Consider the following 27,792-nt stretch of genomic DNA (forward strand, 5'->3'; position numbering starts at 1 on the left):
CATAAACTAATCTCACTTGATATTCACATCCCAACTTCACCCCCTGCCCTGAAAACTACAGTGAAAAACTTCTCTAAAGCAAATTTCACACTCCTCAAAACTGAGGTGGAATCCTACAAAGCCCCCGGGCCTGTGGAAAATATGGCCCAGACCACAGAATCTTTTATAAATGCATTCTATGAACACCTTCAGGAATGCATGGATCATGCAATCCCAAATAAAACCAAGACCAAATCCTCCAAAGGTAGAAGTCCTGTCTGGTGGACCCCAGCTATAAACAAACTATACAATAGAAGGAGGAAGCTACTACATGATAGAGTAAAATCCCAAAAAGGGAAGGCATCTCTGATCAGTATTAGCAAAAAACTACGGGCACTCATAAAATCGTCTAGGGCCAGCTTCAAGAGAAAAATTGCACAGGACACTAAGGATAATCACAAGGCTTTCTTTAGTTATGTTAAGAACCTGGGTGGGAATTCCCAGATATGCTCAGAATTAGTCCAAAATGACAAAAAATACACCAAAACCACAGACATTGCCAACATCCTAGCTGACAGGTTCAGCGCAACCCCCCCCCCCCACCAAAAGGGCAAATATATATCCCAGCAGAGTGCTGCCCCCCTGACATCTCAGATGCTCAGGTAAGAGCTACCCTCTCCAAATCAAAAAACACAGCATCAATGGGACCAGACGGTGTCCCGGGCTGCTTCCTACATGAACTCCAAGAAGAGCTAAACCCAAACATAAAACTACTGTTCAATCTCAGCCTTACTATAGGATATGTACTCAAAGAGTGGCGTTCAGCAACAGTGCTCCCTCTCCACAAAGGTGTTGCCTCAACGGATCCTGGAATCTATCACCCCATAAGCCTGACTAGTTTGGTCTGCAAAGCTATTGAAAGGATCATCATGGACCTCATAAATAAAGATATTGGGGACCTACAGACACTGGATCCTACCCAGGTCGGCTTTGTTAAGGGCAGATCCTGCCTCTAAAACCTGGTTGATTTTTTTTGAAACCGTTACAAAGGCCATTGACGAGGGGAAGGTGGTCCACACAGCCTACCTGGACCTCACAAAAGCCTTCGATACAATACCCCACTCGGGCATTATAGATAAGCTCACCAGCTTAAATATAAACCCCTATGTCACTAGATGGGTTGCAAACTGGCTCAAGGACAGAACCTACATGGTTAGAATTGCTGGAGTCATGCCAGACTCCAAACCAGTTACAAGTGGCGTCCCACAAGGCTCAGTCCTGGGACTTCTCTTGCTCAGTATATATTTCTCGGAGGTACAGGCCAACACAGAAGGACTGTGGCTGACCAAGTTCGCAGATGACTGCAAACTGGGTGCCTTAATCGACTCTCCAGCCGACATAAGCATCCTCCAAAAGGGCCTCATAGAAACAGGCAACTGGTGCCAGAGCCATGGTCTCAAGCTAAACGCCAAAAAGTGTATAGTCATCCCCTTTGGCAAAAACAAAATGCCCACAAATTACCACATAGGTGGTAATCCATTAAGTACCGAAGAAATAATTAGGGACCTGGAGACCCAAGTTGATAGCAATCTCTCATTTGTCAACCACGTGGCCAAAGTGGTTAGAAAAACATTTTATATAGCCCACCTAATCATGAAGGAATTCACATCTAGATCAGGGGAGGTCATCGTGCCTCTTTACTCATCCCTCATCAGGCCCATAGTTGAGTAAAATGCCCCTTTTGAGATGTACCTTACCAGACACCTGTAGCAACTGGAAAGACCCCAAAAGTACCTCACCAAGAGGATCAAAGGGCTCAAACAGATGCCATATGCTGTCCGGTTAAAGAAACTCCAGCTCTACTCAGTGGCATTCTGCCTGCCATGAACTAGAGATCAAAGTACTTAACACATATGCCACAACACAAGTCTGAATTTAATAGGACTGCAGCTGTTCTTATTGTAGATGACATGAGCAGACCAGTTGGGGGAATGGAGAGTGGAGCCCTGCTTTGACTGAGTGTTTGTGCAAGCACCAAAACAGTGCAAACGCACACCATTTGTGAAACATACACTTCCTCTTGTACACACACACACACACACACACACACACACACACACACACACACACACACACACACACACACACACACACATATACACACAGTTGATTATAGTGAGGATAGAACCCCTACCTATCTAGGTATACATACTACAGATCAAAGTACTTAACGCATGTGCCACAGCACAGGTCTGAGCTTAATATGACTGCAGGTGATCTTATGGTAAATTACATCAGCAGGCCATATGAGGGACTGGAGGTTGGAGGCCTGGCTCTGCTGTTTTTTGCAAGCACCAAAACAGTACAAAAACATGCCATTTGTGAACTCAGCATGGGATACACACTTCCACTTATATTTATACATATACAAATGCAGTTGACTGCAGTAAGGATATAATTACATACTGCAGATCAAAGTACTTAATGCATGTGCTACTGCAAAGTCTGATTTTAACAGGACTACAGATGATCTTATGGTAGATGACATCAGCAGGCCACGTGGCAGATAAGAGGTTGGAGGCCAGCTTCAATTGCAGTGCAAAACCATGCAATATGAGACATCAGTGTGGGATGCAGGGTCTATATTACCTAGTTGAACAACCAGAATGTTGTCTAACCTTTAATCGACACATATGGGTTGAACCTGCACTTCAGCAAATGGCCAAATCAGTGATTTCTTTCCAAGATAAAGAAATCGGTTGTTCATTCTTTTAAATCTGCCCTATTCCCGACTGTAATGTAATCTTGGAGTTAGTATATTAAGTTAGGGGGTATGGAGGGCACAGCCCCCCACTTCATAGTGTTTATTATAATGTGATTTGAGTGGTTGGCCTACCGATTTCTTTCCCTTGGAAAGAAATCAATGATTTGGCCATTGGCTGAAGTGCAGGTTCGACACATATGTGTCAATTAAAGGTTCGTCGACATTCCGGTTGTTCAACTAGGTAATACAGACCCTGGGATACACACTTCCAATGTTCTTTATGAAGATACACACACACACACACACACACACACACACACACACACACACACACACACACACACACACACACACACACCAAGTTAGCTGCAGAGAGGATACAGCCCCTACTTATCTAGTTTTACATACTACAGATGAGTGCAATTAATGCATGTGCCACAGCACTAGTCTGACTTTGACAGAACTGCAGGTGATCTTATGGTAGATGACATCAGCAGGCCATGTGTGGGACAACAGGTTGAATGGCTGCCTCCACTTGATGTTTGTGCAAGCACAAAAATAATAGAAACCCATGCCATTTGAAAACTCAGATGGAGATACACACTTCTACCTTTGTTTATACACATACACACACACACGCACACACATGCACACACACACACACACACACACACACACACACACACACACACACACACACACACACACACACACACACACACACAGTTAACTACAGTGAGATTAGAATACCTACCTATGTAACTTTATGGACTATAGATCAGAGTACTTAAGGCACATGCCACTGCACAAGTCTGATTTTAACAGGACTGCAGATGATCTTATGGTAGATGATGGCAGGCGATGTGGGAGACAAGAGTTTGAAGGCCTATCTCGACTGGATGTTTGTGCAAGCACCAAAACAATGGAAAAAGCTGCCATTTGCTAATCTAGATTAGGATACACACTTCTACTTTTATTTATACATACACAGACACACACACACGTGCACACATGCACACACACACAAACACACACACACACACACACACACACACACACACACACACACACACACACACAAACACACACACACACATGCACACACACTTGACTGTTGTGAGATTAGACATCCCTAACTAAGTATACAGATTATAGATCAAAGTACCTAATGCACATACCACATCACAAGTCTGATTTATGTAGAACTGCAGGTGAACTTATATTACATGGCATGACCAAGCCATTTGTTCAACAACAGCTTGGGAAGCCTGCATAGTCACATTGCCTTGTAGTGTCATCTGAGGCTAGTAGCCTAGCAGATGAATACTGTTTACTAGCCTAGTTGTGTGACAACAATACCCTTATTAAGACTATTTGTCTGTTTGCGTTTGGAAAAGTAAGCCTGTGAGCACCATGGATTGGCCCTCTCCATGAGGAAGAACACAACATCATATATTATAACTTGTACAGGGTGTGATATATGTGTGGAAAACTCAATGTGACCCAGGGTTGTTTTGCTTGTTGGTGTCGTAACTGGTGGGGAAACAAAGGGATGGGTTATCAATATATGTACATATACTTGTATTGTGCCATCAATTTGCAATGTTTCCACATGTAGTTTAGGGGAGACATGGTGTCTGAGAATGCTGATGAAGTTGGATTGGCTAATTAAGGCAGAATTCACCTGCTCAGGCTATAATTAAAATTATTTAAAGGTCCAGCGTTAGTGTGCAGTAGTGCTCTATGCGCACCCTTGAGCAGCAGAGTGCAGCTGTGCATAACTAAGTTAAGGCATGAAAAATTTTATATTTCCATTCCAATTGCAGAAGGAGTACCACCAACAACCCAATAAATGTGTCCAAAGAAACAAAATATATATGAAGAAAAACCAGTAAGGACACAAACATGGCTGCTGCTGCTCCCAGTATAAAAACTTTACTAGTGCACAGAACAAACACAAGCATGTTCACAAAGTTGCTTTCATCAGGTGTAATGAAAGCACACATCAGAAACACACCCTTTTTGAAACAGTTAATGAAATAACATGGCAACCCCAACTGATAAATTTAAAGAGAAAACCTCATTAAAAAGTGAAATATATTAATGCATAAAACATATATATAAAAAACATCTATAAAAATAATAAACACTATCATCTCATGAACTCACTTAAATAACACTATCTTCTAAGGGGTCTAGACTTCAGTTTAGGTCTAAGTTGTACACACTCATTTAAACCACTCCCTGCATCAGCTCTCATCCTAATTATCTATGTAAACTCTAACTCTTCTGTTCTTAGTCGTATAGCACCTATTCTAACATTTTCGCTTACTAATGTAGTAAATATGTTCCCTAATATCATCCAGACCAAAAGAAGACTTATACATTTAATATCTCAGCCACTTGCATGGCTGAACATGTTATATATCTTGCCCACTGCATACAATGTAGTAAATTTTATATTGGCAAGACAGATAGGCCCTTCAAAGATTGTATTAGGGAACATATTTATTACATTAGTAAGCTAAACTGTGTCAATGCCTTAGCCAAGCATGTTAACAGTACTGATTCTACACATCATTTTAAGTTTCTAGTCATAGGAAGAGTTTATGAAACTGAAGTCTAGACCCCTTAAAAGGTAGTGTTATTTAAGTGAGTTCATGAGATGATAGTGTTTATTATTTTTATGCATGTTTACACACACACACACACACACACACACACACACATATATATATATATATATATATATATATATATATATATATATATATATATATATTATGCATTAATATATTTCACTTTTTTATGAAGTTTTTCTCTTTAAATTTATCAATTGGAGTTGTCATGTGATTTCATTAACTGTTTTAAAAAGGGTATGTTTCTGATGTGTACTTTCATTACACCTGATGAAGCAACTTTGTGAAAGTTGTGTTTGTTCTGTGCACTAGTAAAGTTTTTATACTGCAAGCAGCAGCAGCTGTGGTTGTGTCCTTACTGGTTTTTGTTCTTATATTTTCATCCCTGTTGTCATGAAGCATAGAGAAAATGGTATTTAATCGTACTTACACTTCATTTCTATAAGTTGCAATGTCAGAACAGTATGAGAAAGGTGATCATACCCTGCATTTCAACACAGGGACATCTGCACTCCAGTCCAGTACCTAACACCTGACATCACAGGAGTAGTTATGTACAGTTCTATAACTAGAGGATATGAGCAGAGCACAGCCACACTTACCAGGTTTGCACAATGCCCATCAGTGCTCAGCAATGTTGAGTGAATGCTTTCAGTTTCTATTTTTGGATGTCTAGCTAATGTCTGATACATGGATGGTTTGGTCATGCAAACAAGGTATGCATCACCATAACCATTTGTGCTAAGTGGCACACTGTGCAAGCATGCACAGTACACCCAAAAAAAACCCAACAAAATTACCTGACACATCCCCCAGATGTCATCGACATTCATGGGAAACATAAGCACTGTGTAGGTGCTTACACAAAGTGAGTCGTACACAGTTCCTACTTTTTGTGATTCAACAAATCCACTGATTTCTGCACTCATTTGCACAATATCCATGCTGACAGCCTGGAAACGACATGGTTTGTAGCCATGTAAGCTGGGCAACAGCATGGGAGCACTACTTTAAAAGACGCAGGGCACGGTATTATTGTACCTATTGTGATGCTACATTATACTCCTCTTTTCAATGCCATTTCTGGTAAGTAGCACATTACGCAAATGTATAAAAAACAATTTTAAATGTATACTATTTTGACACACACCCCTGATGCTTTTGGACATCCACAGTCTATACATTTCCCATTATATCTGTGTTATTACCTTTTCATGGGCATTCTGTCCATATTTCTGGACTTTTACATTCCCCTCACTTCTGTGTAGACTCCTGTATGAGGAAAATTTCCATGTACACTACCAACATGGACAGAGTCTACATGGTTCTTTTGAATGTTGTTGGATTGATCTAATGTGCTATTTTTCTTCATTACCATAAATTTCAGCTACTTATGCTGAGATTTGCATTCCACAAAAGTTTCTGCCATTGCGGGTGTGTGTGCATGTGTGTACACAAAATTTACTAAATTGAAATCTCACTGCACGTGTTCCCATCCCACCGCAATGTGTACATGGAAAAATGACCATGTAAGCTTTATTGAATTTTGTACCATGGTGTCAGACTTTTCTTATTTCTCCTCACCCATTACAATTTTGTTACTGGGATTATTGCAGATGTGAGGATGATAATGAATGTGCAGGTCAAAACAACTCTCTTCAAGGCAGATTACTGATAACATTATTATGCAACATTTAATTTTACTACCTTTGTTCAAGGAATATCTTAAAGGATTGCATAAACAATCTATTTTTTAAGGTGTATATATACTTTAGGTTTCAGCCACATTGTTAGCCATTTTCATCACGCTTCTGAGATGTGTGCACAGCCACCTCACATACATTTTATAATATGTGGACTAATATGTACATCAAGGTTCAGTTCTATTTCAGAGTATAACTTAAATCTATTTGTAACAGTTTCTTGCCTGACATACCTTCATGAAGTGTGATGTTGATCAGCATAGATCTTTAACACATCATTGACTGGCCAGTACTGCTAATGAGGTGCACATGCAAGGCATTAGCTAGGCAAAAGTCTTAATACTTGATCTTGTACTGCCCAGGTGTGTGTGTGTAAAGGAACCAACATCATGTTTACCTGGTGTGCACATTGTGTAAATCTAATGATTCAGATATGATAATGAGGAGAGCTAATTAACTTATTCTAAATGCCCAGAGAGGTTATCAACACCTTATAAGTATGACATGGGTGTGGATATTCTGTCATGCTAGGGAAGACTGCTTTGCTTCCCAAGTGCTGCCAGACATAAACTACTGTCAACATTTTTGCTATAGAAGTTATTTATTTATTTAACATTTGTTTACCAGGAAAGTCCAACTGGGACAGAGCCAATTTTCAGCAAAGGCCTGGGGAGAACTGCTCCTGACGAATGTCTTTGGAATGTGGGAGGAAACCGGACCTCCCGGAGTAAACCCACACAAATGCAGGGTTGACATACAAGCTCTGCACAGAAGGCATCCCAGTCAAGAATCTAACAGGAGAACCTCTTGCTGTGAAGTGCTAACACTAACTGCTGCACCACTGCACTGTCCAAATAGGGTAATGTCTGAAATATTTCAAGGTATGTATTCTTCAATATAATTTCCCATTCTTTGTATGCCTATAAATATCTACAATGACTGCTGTCAACCTGCAGTTTTTTAATAAATTCTGTGCAAGTAATCTGAAATGTACTTCATGGGTGTTAAGCAATACGCACATTCATCTGTACAGACTTGTTCAGTATTATTGTAACATGCTAAAGGTTTAGACTGGCATTGAGTGAATTCTGTAATTTTTTCTTAAACTCCCCATATTGTTTCCCTACTTAGTAGGTATACATTTCTGCATATGCTATTAATTGTCTTCTGCAGTTTATTTTTTTTTTTTGGGGGGGGATGCATATTGAATATCACAGTGCTGGTTGTACTGGTGTACTGTTTACACCTATGTTTAAGGTAATGTGGCCAATGATACAGGTGGAGAGCCATCTACCAAACCACAACTCACTGAGATGAATAAGTTCATGTCAACTATCAGCGGTCCAGGCAGCTCAAAAGCCTTTCACAGTGTGGTACTGGATGTTGTGGCAGAGGTGGAACAGACCCAGAGGATTTCCACTATTGCTGTCCCGGGTATGTCATTCAAATATTTATATTTCCACTATTGCAACTGATAGTCACAGGTAGGCTTATACTACTGCTGTCAACTGTTATGTCTAGATACATCTGGAATTGGGCTGCAATGACCAGCTGCACATGATATGGGCATACCTACATATATTAATCCTGTGTATTACTGAGATTACAGCATTTGCATGTGTGGTTGCAGTATTTTGACATAGGTATTATGTTTATTTTTCTTGTGTTTTTTTTATGTATTCACAAGTGAAGCTTTATCTGTTAATAGCACTGTGGACCTCTCTTCATTTGATGTTGCAGGAACTTTATCCTCTGTCAGTGATGGTGGTGATGAACAGACACAGTCTGTGTCAGACATCGGGAGTGTGATTCTACAGCACCTTCCCACACTATGGACACAGTCAGTATGCTAACACAGATCTACTTTGCATGCTCAAAAGCTCAAATACTCAAATGTAATTTTTGTGAGATGAAAATAATGAAAACTAATATCCTGAAACACGGCGTTTTCCCAAAACTTCATGAAAACACACTGTAGTATCTGAAACCCAAATAGGTGGGAGACTACACCCGCAACAGGCACCCCAACTATATATATATATATATATATATATATATATATATATATATATATATATATATATATAGAGAGAGAGAGAGATAGATATAGATATAGATAGATATAGATATAGATATAGATATAGATATAGATATAGATATATACAACTCCAGGATCATACTACAGTGGGGAAAAGGACATATTTCCCATTTCCCCATGTTGGGCAAGTATTTACTTGCCCTGGGAAAAACTGCATGGTTCTGTATTTCAGTTTTCGTTATTTTCGTCTCATGAAAATAACATTTGAGTATATGAGCTTTCAACCAAGCAAAGCAGACCTGCCTACACATACCCATGATGCAAAACCACTAATTGTGGGCACAGTTGGTCAGGGAATTGTCATAATCCCAGTTGCAGACGTGGTGAAATCTGACTATCGTCATCTTGAGCGAGAAGTAGCACAGAGGGTTGTCGGTAGAGATGCTTAGAGAAGATATGCTTACTACCCTCCCCCTAAGGATGGTGTGTCAGTAGCTGCCACCCAAAGTATGTGCTGGGAAGTCGTGGAGGCACAGACAAAGTTCCACTAGGGCTTCAAAGAGGCCATAAGACCATCTCATGTCATGGATTCTGAAATACAAAACTGCACAAACTGCATATATGACTCCTTGTTCAGAATGAATGAATGAATGACATACTAGACCTTGCTGTGTCTGTTCTGGATCATGTATTGGGGGCAGCATCCATGGGTTGCTCTGCCAATACATGTGCAGATACCAGACAACATGGCTATGGACAAGCTAGATTCTGCTCCCACAATGTTAGCACTTCTGCTACTACATACCCAGACATGGTCAACTATGTGGTCAAGGCTGATCCATCTGACATCTTTCCCATTCAGGTAGCACTCCATCTTCTAGCCAGGGTCATGGAAATAGCAGTGTAACTTCTGGCAGAGGTAGTTCATGTGGTCAGGCATGTCAACAATGAGCTTGATTCACTACCATGCATGTCTCACACCTGTCCAGTAAGCCAGGGCATACTGCTGGCACAAATGCTGTGCCTTTATTCCTGCTACCCACACACAATACACCTCATGCTGACCGTGATACGTCTCACCCACTCACACAATTCAAAATGGACTTAATCATATTTGGACATACTGGCTCAGGCAGTGCACACTTGCTATTAATGCATCTCTCACATTTACACACATCCTCTGTGTAACACATGCCCTCCTGTAACTCCCTCAAAACACACACACACACACACACACACACACACACACACACACACACACACACACACACACACACACACACTCTGTGCCCTGACCTTTGCACAATCTATGACATAGAGTTGTCTATATTTGAGGCACAGAGTAGCCAGCCAGTGAATGATTAATCAAAGGTCTTATTTTCCTTAAATACATAATCATTTTTTGTTATTTAATTGCTTAAATTCTGTAGTACTAGTAGTTCTAGTAGTAGTTGTGTATGATGGCTTGCTCACCCACACTGTGCAAATGATGCTGAGAGTGCCTTGCCCTCTGGAAGGTGTTTCGCTTGAGCTGCTAATGTCTGATACACATTGTGAGCAGGCAATGCCTGGATTAGGTAAAAATGCTTCCATATACTGTACAACTGCAAATTGTTATTTGTGTCTTAATTTGTGATTGCGTTATATAGTCATAACTGTTTAGGAAATCTTACTCACCCTTCTGTACAGATGATGCTGAGATTGCCCTGCCCTCTGGAGGGGTGTTTAATATGGGCTGATTATGCCTGATATGCAGAGTGGCCAGGGCTGATTATGCCTGATATGCAGAGTGATCAGGATATACATAGGTAAGGTGAGACTCTGTTTTGTTTGAATGCATCATCTTTGGTGCTTGTATTTGCTGGATATATCAGTTAGTGTAGACATCAGAAATATTTACTTTATGCTTACCTCTGTTTACGTATTGTAGTAGTGCCATTTGCTTCTCACAAGTTGATCACCCACCTTTGCAACTACTCCTCTGAATATCCTAGCCTGGGGTTGCCTATGTCTGATGCTTAAAGTAGCCAGTCATCAATGCTGCTGTTTATATCTGCTGAGCTCTAATGATAATCAATCAGGTGGTGAGTGTATGTGCAGTTTGATAGCTCTTAGCCATTGATTTTGCATATTATGCTCACGTCCATCTACCATGATCGTCCCCTGCTGCTGGCTCCTCATTTGACCCCTCATTTATTTATTTTATTTTATTTAACATTTGTTAACCGGGCTAGTCTGGCTGGGGCAGGAGTCCTTTTTCAGCAGAGACCCAAGGAGAAAAGCTCCAGGTTACGTAAAATTAGCTATACAGTGAAAAAAATAAAGTAAGACCTGCAGCAAATAATAGATTTGTCATTATACAAAGTATAATCAAATAGTACATCAAATAATATTTGTAGCATGCAACTAGAGATACCAGGAATAAATCATAGTTCAGAAATTTGTTATTATACAATACAGTAACAGCAAAAGAACAAAATATACAGGTGTAGGTACTTCATTAGTAGAAGTGAAGGACCTAGGAGGCTGGTTTAAGAAATTCAGTCATTGTGAAGCTGAAGGATGGGGTGGGGGACAGGAGGTGTAGGAGCAATAGGAGAACAGGAGAGAAAATTACAGGGAACAGTAAGTAGGTTAAGTTAATAGGATGCAGAGATGGTAGACAGACTAAAGGAAAGGGAATTAAGCTGAGGGGATGAAAGGGGAAGAGAGGGAGATGAGGGAGAAGATGGAGGTGAAGACAATTGGGGGGGGGGGTCATTACAGGAGCAGATCCAGGAGTTTAGCAGGAATTCCTTTAATGCTGTTTTGAAACTGGTTGGGTTAATAAGAGAGCGTAAGTGGAGAGGGATTTAATTTTCCTTAAATACATAATCATTTTTTGTTATTTAATTGCTTAAATTCTGTAGTACTAGTAGTTCTAGTAGTAGTTGTGTATGATGGCTTGCTCACCCACACTGTGCAAATGATGCTGAGAGTGCCTTGCCCTCTGGAAGGTGTCTCGCTTGAGCTGCTAATGTCTGATACACATTGTGAGCAGGCAATGCCTGGATTAGGTAAAAATGCTTCCATATACTGTACAACTGCAAATTGTTATTTGTGTCTTAATTTGTGATTGCGTTATATAGTCATAACTGTTTAGGAAATCTTACTCACCCTTCTGTACAGATGATGCTGAGATTGCCCTGCCCTCTGGAGGGGTGTTTAATATGGGCTGATTATGCCTGATATGCAGAGTGGCCAGGGCTGATTATGCCTGATATGCAGAGTGACCTGGATATACATAGGTAAGGTGAGACTCTGTTTTGTTTGAATGCATCATCTTTGGTGCTTGTATTTGCTGGATATATCAGTTAGTGTAGACATCAGAAATATTTACTTTCTGCTTACCTCTGTTTACGTATTGTAGTAGTGCCATTTGCTTCTCACAAGTTGATCACCCACCTTTGCAACTACTCCTCTGAATATCCTAGCCTGGGGTTGCCTATGTCTGATGCTTAAAGTAGCCAGTCATCAATGCTGCTGTTTATATCTGCTGAGCTCTAATGATAATCAATCAGGTGGTGAGTGTATGTGCAGTTTGATAGCTCTTAGCCATTGCTTTTGCATATTATGCTCACGTCCATCTACCATGATCGTCCCCTGCTGCTGGCTCCTCATTTGACCCCTCATTTATTTATTTTATTTATTTAACATTTGTTAACCGGGTTAGTCTGGCTGGGCCAGGAGCCCTTTTTCAGCAGAGACCCAAGGAGAAAAGCTCCAGGTTACATAAAATTAGCTATACAGTGAAAAAAATAGAGCAAGACACGCAGCAAATGAATAATTTGTCATTATACATAGTAAAAATCAAATAGTACATCAAATAATATTTGTAGCATGCAACTAGAGATACCAGGAATAAATCATAGTTCAGAAATTTGTTATTATACAATACAGTAACAGCAAAAGAACAAAATATACAGGTGTAGGTACTTCATTAGTAGAAGTGAAGGACCTAGGAGGCTGGTTTAAGAAATTCAGTCATTGTGAAGCTGAAGGATGGGGTGGGGGACAGGAGGTGTAGGAGCAATAGGAGAACAGGAGAGAAAATTACAGGGAACAGTAAGTAGGTTAAGTTAATAGGATGCAGAGATGGTAGACAGACTAAAGGAAAGGGAATTAAGCTGAGGGGATGAAAGGGGAAGAGAGGGAGATGAGGGAGAAGATGGAGGTGAAGACAATTGGGGGGGGTCATTACAGGAGCAGATCCAGGAGTTTAGCAGGAATTCCTTTAATGCTGTTTTGAAACTGGTTGGGTTAATAAGAGAGCGTAAGTGGAGAGGGAGATTATTCCAGGCAGAGGAGACTGAGTGACAGTATAGTATTTTGCCAATGGATTTGTTGGGTTTTGAGGTATGTAGCAAGAGTTGATCAGATCTACATAAGTACCAGTTAAGAATATAGGGGGAGATATGGTTTGCCAGAGATGGGCAGGCAAAGGGTTGGCGAATGAGTGAGTGGGCCAGGTGGAGCTGTGGGAGGAGGAGTTAATGCTGAAATTCCAGCCAGTGTAGTTGTTTTTAAGGAAAGACAGTGGTGAGACATATAGAGGAAATTACTGGCAAATCTGGCTATTTTATAATAAGTGAGTTCAAGTTTGTTGGAATGATTGTTTTGGAGCTAGGTAAAGATAGGCAAGGTGTATAGTAAGGTGAGGAGAAGGTAAGCTTGAGCTAAGGACCATTTAGATTCAGGAGTTAAGAATTTTTTGTTCCTATACAGAATGCCAAGTTTTTGTTGTGTCTTTGTAACACAGTTGTTGATGTGGATGTTGAATTTGAATTCATCATCTATGTACACCCCAAGGAGTTTAGTGTGGGATTTGACTTTGATAGAATTGTTGTTGAGAGACAGAGAATGTGGGTTTGAGGTGCTGGAGAGGTTTAGGAAAGAAAAGGAGGAGTTTCGTTTTGTTAAGCTTACGGAGTAGTTGATTGGAAGAGAGCCATTTTTCAAGTGAGTGCAGAGAAGCTTGAGTGATAGTTAGTAGGTGAGGTAAATTATCAGCTGTACAGATGATTGCTGAGCCATCAGCGTATTGTATGAGAGTGGAGTAGGGGCAGGACTGAGAATGGTTGATGGTAAAGATATTAAATAGGAGGCGCCCCAGGATGGAGCCTTGGAAAACCCTGGTGTGAGCAGAAAGGAAAGGGAAGGTATCAGAGAGCTATTTGACAGATTGTAGATGGTCAGATAAGTAACAAAAGAGTGGAGGTCTTAAGAGAGGTGGAGTTAGGGGAGGGGTTAGAGGGAGATGGGTTACCTGGGTGCAAAACCTTGTTAATAGTAGACCAGATTTATGGGGGGTTGGAGCTACCATTGCCTCTGCTGCTGGGAACTGCAGTCCCTGCTGTAAAGTGTAATATTATATTATTATTATTATATAAGATGGTACACACATTCAGTATTGTGGCAGAGGGGGCAGGTTCATATCACAGGAATACCTCCAGATGTATCCAGAAAGTGGAACTGTGACTTCTGCAGCCCAAATACATGGTGTATGATGTTTTAGAATAAACTTGCGCAGTTTTGTAACCTTGCTCACTTGGGTTTTGGCAGGCTAGAAGGGCATTATTGCCTGTGCTTGTAACAAATATAGTTTGAATGTAAATACTTTCTTTCAAATATATCTATATCTGTATCTATGTATGTATATATAGCGTCTATATTGCCATGTCGGCAGGACTGTTCATCAAATGCCCTTACGCTGACACATGTACACCGAAATACCTAAATGTCGAATGGCCACAAAAGCAATTTTTTTCCCAGAGAAAAAAATTGCTTGGATGTTGTTGGGAATTTAAGTAGGGGCTTGTGGGGGGATCAGGGGGTGTGGGTGGCGAAGCTCCATATTACATTGTGTCTGTCGGTTTGTTTTGTTTTTTTGTTGGCCCAGCGATTTTTTTTTCCCTAGGAAAAATTGCTTTTGTGGCCATTTGACATTTAGGAATTTCGGTGTACATGTGCCGATGTAATGGTATTCAATGAACAGCCCTGCTGACATGGTAATATAGAGGCTGTATATATATATATGTATATATATATATATATATATATATATATATATATATATATATATATATATATATATACATATGTATAATATATATACATATGCATAATATATATATATATATATATATATATATATATATATATATATATATATATATATATATATATATATATATATATAAATAAAAATGTAAATGTTCATTTGTTCAAAATCTTAAATCTCCAAAAGTTCTTCACCGATTGCTTTGAAATTTTCACACAATGTTGCATTCGAATACGCGTGTGTTTTTATATACCTACTATGGATTCTATATATTTGTATACAAATATGTAATTTTATATGTTTTTGTTATAACTTTCTTACTTCTTTTTCAGTGCAATCGATCTGCTTTAGTTCATCCAAATAATGCCTCGCAGAAGATCAAACTTAGGTCGTCGTACTCGCGGAGCGGAAGCAGTGCGATGAGTAATTGCAAATCAAACTGAGGAAGAACGGGCATCAGCGAATGAGTGAAACAGACAAAGAGTGGCTCAAATACGTGCCGCGGAAGCAGCAGAGCGATGTGCAGCCAGACTTGAGGATGCACGGTTGCGAGCACGGCGATCGCGTTATACAGCTTCAGATCTGCTTCGTTCTCCTCGATCAACACCAGCGGACAAAATAAATGCTTGCCTGAAATACTCTTCTTTGTGGCAACACATAAAGACATTAAAATTAACTACAAATATGCATGTCCAGCTGCAAAACGATCGATCAGCTGAGATATTCTCACATCAATTGCTTTAAATTGGGAAAGGAATGGTGCCGGTTGATTTGACCTCAGGAAGAATTTCATTGCTTCATAACTAACTAAGCTCTGCAAAGTTGTTTTATCTCATCCTGCCTGTATTTTTTGAGTTGTCACACTTTTAAAGTTTATTTTTCACCTAGTTTAACTGGTAGGCTACACAATCAAGTGCGCTTGCCGAATTAAAGCATTTACTGCGTTTCTGTACCTAATCTCTGTTACTATTTATAAAAAAAAAAAGAAAAAAACAAAAAAATCCTTATTTCCCGCCTTTTGTGAACTAGGATAGTCCAGTCTTTAGGTATTGCTGATTTCTGGGCTGTGTCATAGTTCCTGTGTTGCCCATATCCTTATTTGGATAGGAGGAAGCTTCTTTGTTCACCATTGAGAGTGGGGAGCTCTGAGCAACCTATCTGTCCCTTGAGGAGTGGTTTCAGCCCAGTAACTTGTAACTTATTGGCTGTTTTGGGACATTTCCTATCTCTTTCTAACTCTCTGCTTTAAAGCCTGCTTTAGCGCAATTTTCCGTGATTTTGCGCATAGAGCAGCATCGGGCAGTGCCGCTTAATTGGGTTTAAACCATTCCCGGCTCCACTAAGTCTACTCTTCACTTTTTCCCTTAGAACTGCTCTATCTCTCAAACTAAACACCCTATTCTCAATATAAGGCCCAGCACTTGCCCATAAAAGCAATTTTACAAGTCAGCACTTGTAAACTTAAAGCACTACACCCTCATATACTCCCTTCGAGTACCTGGTCCCCTATTGATCCCTTTTGAATCAGAAATAAAGGAATTCCCTATACTATTCTAGCATGTCCAAAGGCCAGTTGATGGTTTCCTTTCCAGTCTAGCTGGTGAATCTGGGAATCTTGAGGCAATGTTACAACTGCCTCATGTACACAGACAACCCTCTCCTCCTCCCAACAAGTTCAAATATATGTGAGAGATGCAACCATATAGCGAAACTGGAGGCAGAGCTCTCTCAACCAAGAACTGGTACAACCAGTCAGGAGGAGAAGGTAACCTCACATACCACAAATCCAGTCTCACATAGTCCCACCACAACAGCAAACCAAACACATAAACACACAAAAACATACTCGGAGACTCTATATAAAAATCTGCCTAAGCAACAGAGACCTCCAAAGCAGACATCCCAGCAAGCACCATCCCAAAACAAAACACATGAAACACATAGTTCACAAAGTCAGTGTGCCAAACAGTCACAGCCCCTAAGGCTAAATAACACACCTAATACACTTGTAATAGGTGACTCTATAGTCAGACACACTGACATCCTGCTCACCAGGCTGAACCAGGAGAAGGTCACAGTGAGCTGCCTGTCGGGCGCTAGGATCCGCCACATAACAAAAGCACTCAGGTCTCTCCAAAGGAAGTACAAATATGACTCAGTCATTGTCCATACTGGTGTGAATGACCTGAGACGTACCTCCCTGGACTACATGAAAAGAGACATAGAGGAGCTCTCCGATCATGTAGCCCAGGCCGGTATGACCCTGACCTTGAGCAGCATCCTACCCTCATCTAGAATGATGACACAGTATAAAGACAAAATGATCAGTTTTAATAATTGGCTAAAATGTTGTTGTCATTCAAAGGGGATCCAGTGCCTGTCAGCCTGGGAGGACATGCTCGACATGCCACGTTGCTTCACTAGGGACGGCTTGCACCTGTCACCCCTGGGCTTTCGGACATTGGCAAAGACTCTTGCCACCCCCATAGTGCCTTTTTTAGGCAAGGCTCAAAAGACAGACCCACCACCATAGAAAACGCAATGAAAAAGAAACTAAAGGTAATGCTGCTCAATGCCAGAAGTCTAAACTTCAAGATGCATGCACTCGAAACCCTCCTCAATATGGAGAACAACGATATCTGTGCAGTAACAGAAACTTGGTTCAAGGCTCCAGAGAGCACCCCAGCATTACCAGGTTATACCTCATATCATGCTTTTCGGCCCCAAATCTCGGAGTGAACCACAAAAGGAGGGGAAGTATCCATATTCATAAAAGATACCCACACTTCCAGGTTAGTGGAGTTGCATGAAGCATCAGAAACCATCCATGTGCAACTAACAGTGGGCAAAACTGCTGTTCAGTTTGTAGCATGCTACAGACCACACTCTCAAAATTAGGAATCCCACTCAGCCTTCCTGAGAACACTGGAGAATATGAAGATCTCTCCAAACACCATTATATTGGGTGACTTCAACTACCCAAACATAGACTTTGAGCACTACTCAAGCCCCAGTACCCTAGCCCAAAGATTCCTAGAATTTATAAACTCTAATGCTATGGAGCAACTAGTCACCACCCCCATAAGAGGTGAAAACATACTAGACCTGGTCATCACCAATATGGGGACTCTATGCTCCACACCAGAGGTATACACCTCATTGGTAAGATCGGACCATAAGTTAATTTCACTGGATATCCACATCTCTACCCCACCCCCAGCCCAGAAAACCACAGTGAAGAACTTCTCAAAAGCAAACTTCACACTTCTCAAATCCGAGGTGGAATCCTTCAAGGACCCCGGGCCAGTGGAAACTACGGCCCAAACTGCAGAATCCATTATAAACGCATTCTATGGACACCACCAGGAATGCATGGATCATGCTATCCCAAACAAAACCAAGACCCAATCTTCCAAAGGCAGGCATCCAGTCTGGTGGACCCCAGCCATAAATAAGCTGTACAACAAAAGGAGGAAGCTACTACATGACAGAACAAAATCCCTAAAAGGGAAGGCATCTCTGATCAGTACTAGCAAAAAACTATGATCTCTCATAAAATCCTCCAAGGCCAACTTCGAAAGAAAAATTGCACAGGACACTAAAGATAATCACAAGGCTTTCTTTAGTTATGTCAGGAACCTGGGTGGCAACTCCCAGATATGCTCAGAGTTGATGCAAAATGACACAAAATACACTGAACCCACACACATTGTCAACATACTGGCAGACAGGTTCAGTGCAAACTCCTCCCCCCCGAAAGAGCAAATATCTATCCCAGCAGAGTTCTGCCTCCCGAACATCTCAGATGCTCAGGTGAAAGCAGCCCTCTCCAAAGCAAAAAATACAGCATCAATGGGACCAGACAGTGTCCCTGGTTGTGTCCTGCATGAACTCCAAGAAGAGCTAAAACCTCACGCTGTTCAGTCTCAGCCTTACCATAGGATATGTACCAAAAGAATGGCGTACAGCAACAGTGGTCCCACTCCACAAAGGTGGTGCCTCTATGGATCCTGGAAACTATTGCCCCATAAGCTTGACTCGCCTGGTCTGCAAAGCTATGGAGAGGTTCATCATGGAACTCATAAACAAAGACATTGGGGACCTACAGACATTGAATCCTACCCAATTCGGCTTTGTTAAGGGCAGATCCTTCCTCTTGAACCTGGTAGACTTCTTTGAAACAGTCACAAAGGCCATTGATGAAGGGGAGGTAGTCCACACAGCCTACCTGGACCTGCAAAAGCCTTCGACACAATACCCCACTCGGGCATCATAGATAAGCTCTCCAGCTTAAATATAAACCCCTATGTCATAAGATGGGTTGCAAACTGGCTCAAAGACAGATCCCACATGGTCAGAATTGCTGGTACCATGTCAGACTCGAAACCAGTTACAAGTGGCATCCCACAAGGCTCAGTCCTAGGACCACTCTTGTTCGGTATATACTTTTCTGAGGTACAGGCTAACACGGGAGGACTGTGGCTGACAAAGTTCACAGATGACTGTAAACTGGGCCCTATAATCGACTCCCCAGCTGACATAAGCATCCTCCAAAAGGGTCTCACAGAGATGGATAACTGGTGCCAGCACCATGGCCTAAAGCTAAACGCCAAAAAGTGTACAGTCATACCCTTTGGCAAAAGCAAAGTGCCCACAAATTACCACATAGGTGGTAATCCATTAAGCATGGAAAAAGTAATTAGGGACCTGGGGACCCAAGTTGATAGTAATCTCTTTTTTGATAACCACATTGCCAAAGTGGTTAGAAAGACCTTCTACATAGCCCACCTTATCATGGAAGGATTCACATCTAGATCAAAGGAGGTCATCGTGCCCCTCTATTCATCCCTCATCAGGCCCATAATAGAATACAATGCCCCATTTGGGATGTACCTTACCCGGCACCTGCAGCAACTGGAAAGACCCCAAAAGTACCTAACAAAGAGGATCAAGGGGCTCAAACAGATGCCATATGCTGCTCGGCTAAAGAAACTGCAGCTCTACTCAGTTGGATACCGCCTACTTAGAGGCAATCTATGCCTGACATATAAAGCTATGTCCAACCCGGAATTAATGGACATGCTCTACCTCAGAAAATCCAAATCCCTTAGAGCTACGTGATCGAGGGACTTGAACCTCAGCACAGAAATAAACAGGACATGCTGGAGGGACAGATTCATAACCCAGAGGCTCCCTTCTCTCTGGAATAAAATCCCGGTCCATATTAGGCAGAGCCTCTCACTGACTCTCTTTAAGAGGAATCTTGATGAGTGGATGGGAGATCATAGGTTTACCCGGGGATTACTTCTGTGTCTCTACTAGACAGAGGCACAGCAAACAAACCTTAAAAAGGGCAAGGTAAACTCAATTCAAGGGTGGCGAAAGCCAAACACATGCTGGTTAGGCTTACAAATGCCCTAGGGCAGATAGCCTAGTATGAACCTATGAACCTATGAACCTATGAACCTATAACTTCTGCAATTTATTGACGTCAAAAGAAGAATTGGTTGAAAAAGTATTTCCCAATATTCAAACCAATTATAAGAATCACGATTGGCTGACTGAACAAGCTATTCTTGCGGCCAAGAACAAAGACGTCTACAAACTTAATATAATTCAGTCTAACATTCAAAGCGAAGCAGTCACATACAAGTCCGTCGACACTGTTGTGGAAGCAGATGAAACGGTTAATTATCCAACAGAATTTTTGAATTCAGTCGATCTGCCAGGGATGCCACCACACTTACTGCAATTGAAAATCGGCGTGCCAATTATCATGTTGCGAAATATCAACCAGCCAAAGCTTTGCAATGGCATGCGGCTTGCAGTAAAAAAATTAATGAGCAACGTCATAGAAACAAAAAAATCTTGACAGGTCCTTTCAAAGGTGAAGATATCCTCATTCCTCACATTCCTGATTGCAACGGATATGCCATTTCAATTTAAGAGATTGCAGTTCCCAATTTGATTGGCATTTGCAATCACCGTCAACAAAGCTCAGGGCCAAACTTTAGAATTGTGCGGTTTAAATCTACACACAGATTGCTTCTCACATGGACAATTATATGTTGCGTGTTCTAGAGTCAGCAAACCAGACAATCTCTATATCTGCACAGACAATGGAACAACAAAAATTATTGCATACCCACAAGCATTGTGAAATTAAACATATTAGAAATGTGCGCTTTCTCTTTTCTTTCTTTTACATTTAGCCAGACTGAGCCACAGCAACGCGTGGCCGGGTACAGCTAGTGTATATATATATATATATATATATATATATATATATATATATATATATATATATATATATATATATATATATATATATACATACATATATATATATATATATATATATATATTTATATAAAATCAAATCCGGCATTACTGAGATGAAATACCCGAAACTGCACATTAACAAAAAGTTAAAATACTGAACTGCACAAAACTGAAAGTAAGGTATTGAGTTTACATAAGTGGTACCACGCAGATGTGGGCGTAAGGGTATTTGATGAACAGCCCTGTTGACATGGTAGTATAGACGCTATAAATATATATATATATATATATATATATATATATATATATATATATATATATATATGTGTGTGTGTGTGTGTGTGTGTGTGTGTTTTTGTGGAAACACTTTATAATCTTGAAATACTGAAACTTCACATTTCAGCATCTCGAGACTATAAAGTCAAAATTTGAAAATAGCAAAAGGGCATAATCGTGAATTAGAATATCTCAAATTAGTGGTTACGGCTTTATGCTACATGATGTCCGGGATTGTATGTGGATGGTGTGTGGTGCCGTATGTGGATTTAGGTGTAATTTTAGGTAAGTGAGTGTTTTGTTAGGGTTTTCGGTGGGAGTTTGAGTGTATGTGAGTGTGCTGATATGTGTGATGTGTGTGTGAGGGACTCTAGAATGTGTGTGCATGTGTGTGTTTGCTTTTGTTTACTGTTTGTGCAATCTCAGAGTTAGTATATATAAGTAGGGGGGTGTGGGGGGGTTTGTGGATGTGTGTTGTTTTGTTTGTTTAAAGCTGAAGGATGTGGTTGTGGTATATGTGTGGTCTGGTGTGTGCTGTGTTTTTGGTGTTTTGAATTTCGCGGTTTTGGGCGTCGCGGTTTTGGTGCTTCAGTGTTGTGTGGATTTGATTTCATGGTCTCGAAAAACTGAAAACCAAGATTTCAGTATTTTGAGTTTAGAAGTGAATCTATATATATATATATATATATATATATATATATATATATATATATATATATATATATATATATATATACATATTAGTGAAATCCGACATTACCAAGACGAAATACCTGAAACTGCACATAAACAAAAAGTTAAAATACTGAACTGCACAAAATTGAAAGTAAGGTACTGAGTTTACGTAAGTAGTATCACTTTAAAAAAGACTGGTGATGCTGTACGCACGTACAGTAATGGGCAGTTCTCATGCAGATGTGGGAGTGCCATGGGTGTTTACCATTTTCTTCAATATAGTGTGACTACGAAGTTGGTATATTTAATTTGGAGGTGGTTTAGGGGTTCAGGTGGGTGCAGTCCCCTTCAAAATGGTAAGACAATGTAATTTACTGTTCTAGACTGTTGGGTGGTGGGTGTGGTTTAGGTGAACTATGTGAAATGGTCTTACACATTTGGTGGACATTTTTGGTTTTCTGCAATTCGTTATTTTAACTTTTCGTTGCTGTGCAGTTTTGGATATTTCATCTTGGTTATGTCAGGTTCAATTATATGGGTTTTTCTGCATTAGAAGTAGACACACACACACACACACACACACACACATATATATATATATATATATATATATATATATATATATATATATAAATAAATACATATATATAAAAAGGCCAGTCCAAAAAATTCATGTGAACTGTTATGAGTATTAAATACCTGAAAATGGTAAACTTGTTTGACCTGATGACATTCTAGCTGAAATATGCAAAAATCATGGCTCTATGCATTAGGTATGGTTTTACCAATATTTAATAAAGTTTCATAATTTAAAAGTAGAATCATTATTAGACCATGGTTCTTCCAAAATGAACATAATTCCAGTTTGTGCCCTTCGTTATATCACATAAAGGCCAAGAAATTGTTTGTGCTGGTAATTGTGAACAGACTGAAACATCTTATTTGAATAATTAGTCACTCTGATCCTAGTAGATTAATTTGGTTGAAGCAAACTCAAGCCAAAAACAAGAAAGCCTTGAGTTAATTAAGTGAGCATCTCTTCCATTTAAGAAAGACTTACTTAGTATAGGCACAAAGAAAACCCTTGGACATTTCCACTGAAAATAATGCAACTGAGTTGTAAGCAAAATAGAATTCCTTATACAATGTGTAAGATTAATAATGCCTGTATACCATAATTATTCAGTAATAGTTAAAGAAGATGACACAATTCTGAGCGCATTCCTGTCACTGGGGGTATTAAATATAGTTTTCTGCTGGCTTCGTTCCTTTAAACATCAACCATTGAACCACTAGGTCAAAGCACTGTGAAAAATGATGTTATACTATGATTTCATTATGTGTACGATAATAAAACAAATACGCTGTTATTTGTGTGTTACAGAGAAAAAAAACTGTCAGTACTCTTTTTTTTTAAATGCTGTTTTCTATGTTCTTACATCTTTAATAATAAAAAATCTTTAGCTTTAACCTTCACTGTTTTTACACGGGTGATCTTGCATACAAAGTTTGTATAAGGTATGAATCAGTGATACATTATTTGGGGGCTGACTAATTTGCTATCCTTCAAAAAACAATGGGACTTCTCTTTCTCACCTAGTCTTACTGGAATTTCACACTCCTGGCACATGTAAAGTTATTGCCTGGACAGCTTACACATGAGCTAAAATTCTAAGACTGCAGTTTCCAGTCTACTTGTAAACAAATGTATCTATCTCAAACACTATAAAAGTTACCAAAAAAGTTGAAACATGAAAACAGCTCAACAAACATTCCATTTCACAATAGTGATATTAATATATCAGTCAGACCTACTGGTACTGCAGTTTTGTAGGCATTACTCTGTTTTTTCAATATTTGCATGTTTATGAATATGTATATTATCATATTTAATTGGCAAATTAAATGTACATATCTGCAAAGGAGTGCTAGATGGGCACCAACTATCAGTGCACAGTTCTTTTGCCTGATAACATGAAGTATAATATAAACACTTTCTGTTTCATGTTATTAGTATAATTAATAACATATGACATATAATCATAATATTTCTGGAAAATAAATCCCTCCTTCCTGACGTCTGTGCAGAATGGGCATGTGAAATGCTGTTTCACAATGTGCACAGATGGACAGCACCTGTGATAATTACAAACATATAATATTTTGTAGTCTTTATGCACAGCAACATAACTGTACTATCATGGATGACCTGAATTCTAACTGGTAATTTGTGAGCAAACAGTTACTAACAAATGTTCCCTGAAAATGGGTTCTGCCATCATTCCTTAATGGGGAGGCAAAGCCATGGAATGAATTATCATGGAAATGATCAACAAAGTCAGAGGCAACTTTCTGACACTGGACCCAACCAAGTCTGGCTTTGCCAATAGATCATTGCTATTAAACCTGGTGGACATCGCTGAGGTTACCAAGGCAATGGATAAGTGGAAAACAGTGCATACTGCTTACTTGGACCTTGTTAAGGTGTTTGATACAATACCACACTCAGGTATAGTTGACAAACTCACCTAACTGGGTATGATATAGCTACATAACTCACAGAATTGCACGCTTGATCACAGACAGGACCCAGGAAGTCAAGATTGGTGATACCACCTCCACTAACAGACTGATTTCTAGCAGGTGCCTATTTGGCATCCACTTCTTGGAGGTAAAGGCTAATGTCAAGGACTTTGTCAGAACCAAATTCACAGATGGCTGCAAACTGGGAGCTGTCATAGGTTCTTCTCATGACACAAACATCTTACAAGCGTGTCTAACATAGACAAATGACTGATGCCAAAGTCATGGACTAAAACTCAGTACCAACAAATGCATTATAGTGCCTTTCAGGAAAACTGCCACACAGGCTTATTATTCCATTGGTATGATATCCCTAAGAGTTGACTCAGTAGTCAGGGATTTGGGATCAAATGTAGGCAGTAATCTGACCTTTGACCAACTTGTGGCTGAGAAGTAAGGGCATAGCATCCAGGTCCAAGGAAATCATAGTGCCACTTAATATTTGGCCCTTATCAGACCTATCATTGAGCATATGCCCCCATTGGCATGTACCTGACCAAACATATACAACAGTGAGAATGCCCAGGAGAATCCAGGCTGTAAATTTATTTTCCTTTACGGATCGCCTTAAAGCCCTATCTCTACAGTCGGTCTTCTACAGGTTACTGAGAGGCAAGCGATGCCAGGCATACAAAGCATCCATGGATCCAGCTCTGATGGACCTTTTGCACATTCGCAAAACAAACAGCATCAGCACTACTAGATCCAAGGATTTAAATTTTGCTTGTGACATGAATAAGACATGTTGGTGAGACAAATATGTTTCTCAGAGTATCCCCGCGTTCTGGAACAGGCTCCTTATCCATGTGAAGGTATGTCCATTCCTACCACTATTTAATCTTAACCTTGACCAATGGATAGAAAATCAGAAACTTACCCTGGGTCTCACCCCCGTGTGTCTGAAAGAGATGGCCAGTAATGCCAAAACTAACATACCCCCCATAACCTCAAAAAACGTCCTAATTAACATGCCCTCTCCAAATAAATGCCCATGATACATAAGGACAAAAATGGGTTGGATTAGATGGCTAGGCCTATAAAGGCCATGGTGGTCATTAGTCTAGGATACAACTATAAACCCATGAACAAGTAGGAATTTCTGCTACAGTGTGCTGATGCAGGAATCATACATTTATGTGGGTGCTGTAAGATCAATAAGATTTACATATTATAATGTAATACTTACATTTTACTTTATTTTTTAAGTGGGAAGCCATACTGTTTTTATGTACAATCAAATATAAACAATTACAGAACTGATTGAGCATGATTCTGTATCTTTAGCTGCCGAACCAAAGTGTTTTTTGCACAGAACACATATCAGAGCTACAAATATAATAAGGAGAAGGCAACTTGAAAGGGACAATGCAGAGTGGTTTCATATTTAATATTTTTTGAACAAATGAAAGGGTGAAAACCAGAGTATAGGAAATTTATGAAAGATGTAAGCAAGCAGATGGAAGCACATAAGGGAAAGTGCTAAGGAATAATGGGGTGGGAAAGATAGGGTACGTTTTTTGGTGTAAGCACCCATGATATAGATAAAAAAGGCATGTTTAGGACATAAGAAATGAAAGGTAAAGGAAGATAAATGAATCAGGTAGTAGTGCACATAGACACAGAGGACAGAAAAGACTAACAGGTGCAGGCACACTAAGGGAGGGAGAATACAATGGAGTAGGAGACATTAGGCAAACAGGGGGATGACAATGGTGAATGGGAGAATTGGTAACAAAGGTGAGTACCCAGTGGGAGAATAGACCCCACCTTTAGCACCTTTACCACTGGGCTGTGTCTCTGATGGTAATGCCAGTGTGGGACAGGGATGCATCTCTACAAGATGCAGAAATAGTCTTTCCATGTGACTGATGTGGCCATCTAGGCACTGGTGCACTAGCTCCCCAAACACCTCAACTACTTGACTCCTTCAAATATAGAGGTCTGCAATCCTGGCAGAGGCACCAGTGGGAACCACAATAGACCTTACCAATAAAGCCCCACCAGGGTTCAAAGACCTAGCTGCCTAATCCTCAGATATATCTTCTTAGGTGGCCCTGGCAGTCTGCATTTTGGATGTGAAAGGTAATTCTGATCCTTGAGGCTGGTGGGAGACAGAGTGGCCACAGGTGGCGCTGTGGATGTTGCTTTGTAAAAAAAATAAAATAGATGAAGAGAAATAACAAAACATACCACAAATAAATGTAAAACATAGACTGCATATTACTAAAGAGTGTTGGGGAGAGAAATGCAAACACACTGTTGCATACAGTACTACATAACAAGAAAATATATGACTTCAACTGTAACTGCAGTACACCAGGAAAGCATACAATGAATTGCAATATGTGCATACTGCAAATAGAAGCACATGCAACTTGACTTTGGCAACCTCTATGCTCCCTCCTTGGTGTAATATATGTACAGCAGGTACATGGGAGAAAAGCACCTACTGAGTAAATATATCCCAGAACCTACAAACTTTGAGCCCTAAAAGGCAATTGCAGTACCTGTTGAGACTTTGTCATAGCAGTAACAGTGGTAAACATATGCAGTTACTTTAAACAAATAGAGAATGTGTGTGCTGAAAGGTCTATTTCACATAGGCATGTGTGGACATGGTGTATATTTATGCATAAGTGATTCTCTAAGCTCAGTGAAAGCTACTCTGCCTTTTGTATGTAGCTGCCTGAAAGTCAGTTCAGCTGAGCCACACAGAAGTCTGATCTATTTACCACAATGTTATCTGCCCCTCT

Source organism: Protopterus annectens, chromosome 1.part1 (genome assembly GCF_019279795.1).
Source record: "Protopterus annectens isolate FY-2018-M chromosome 1.part1, PAN1.0, whole genome shotgun sequence".
NCBI lineage: Eukaryota > Metazoa > Chordata > Ceratodontiformes > Protopteridae > Protopterus > Protopterus annectens.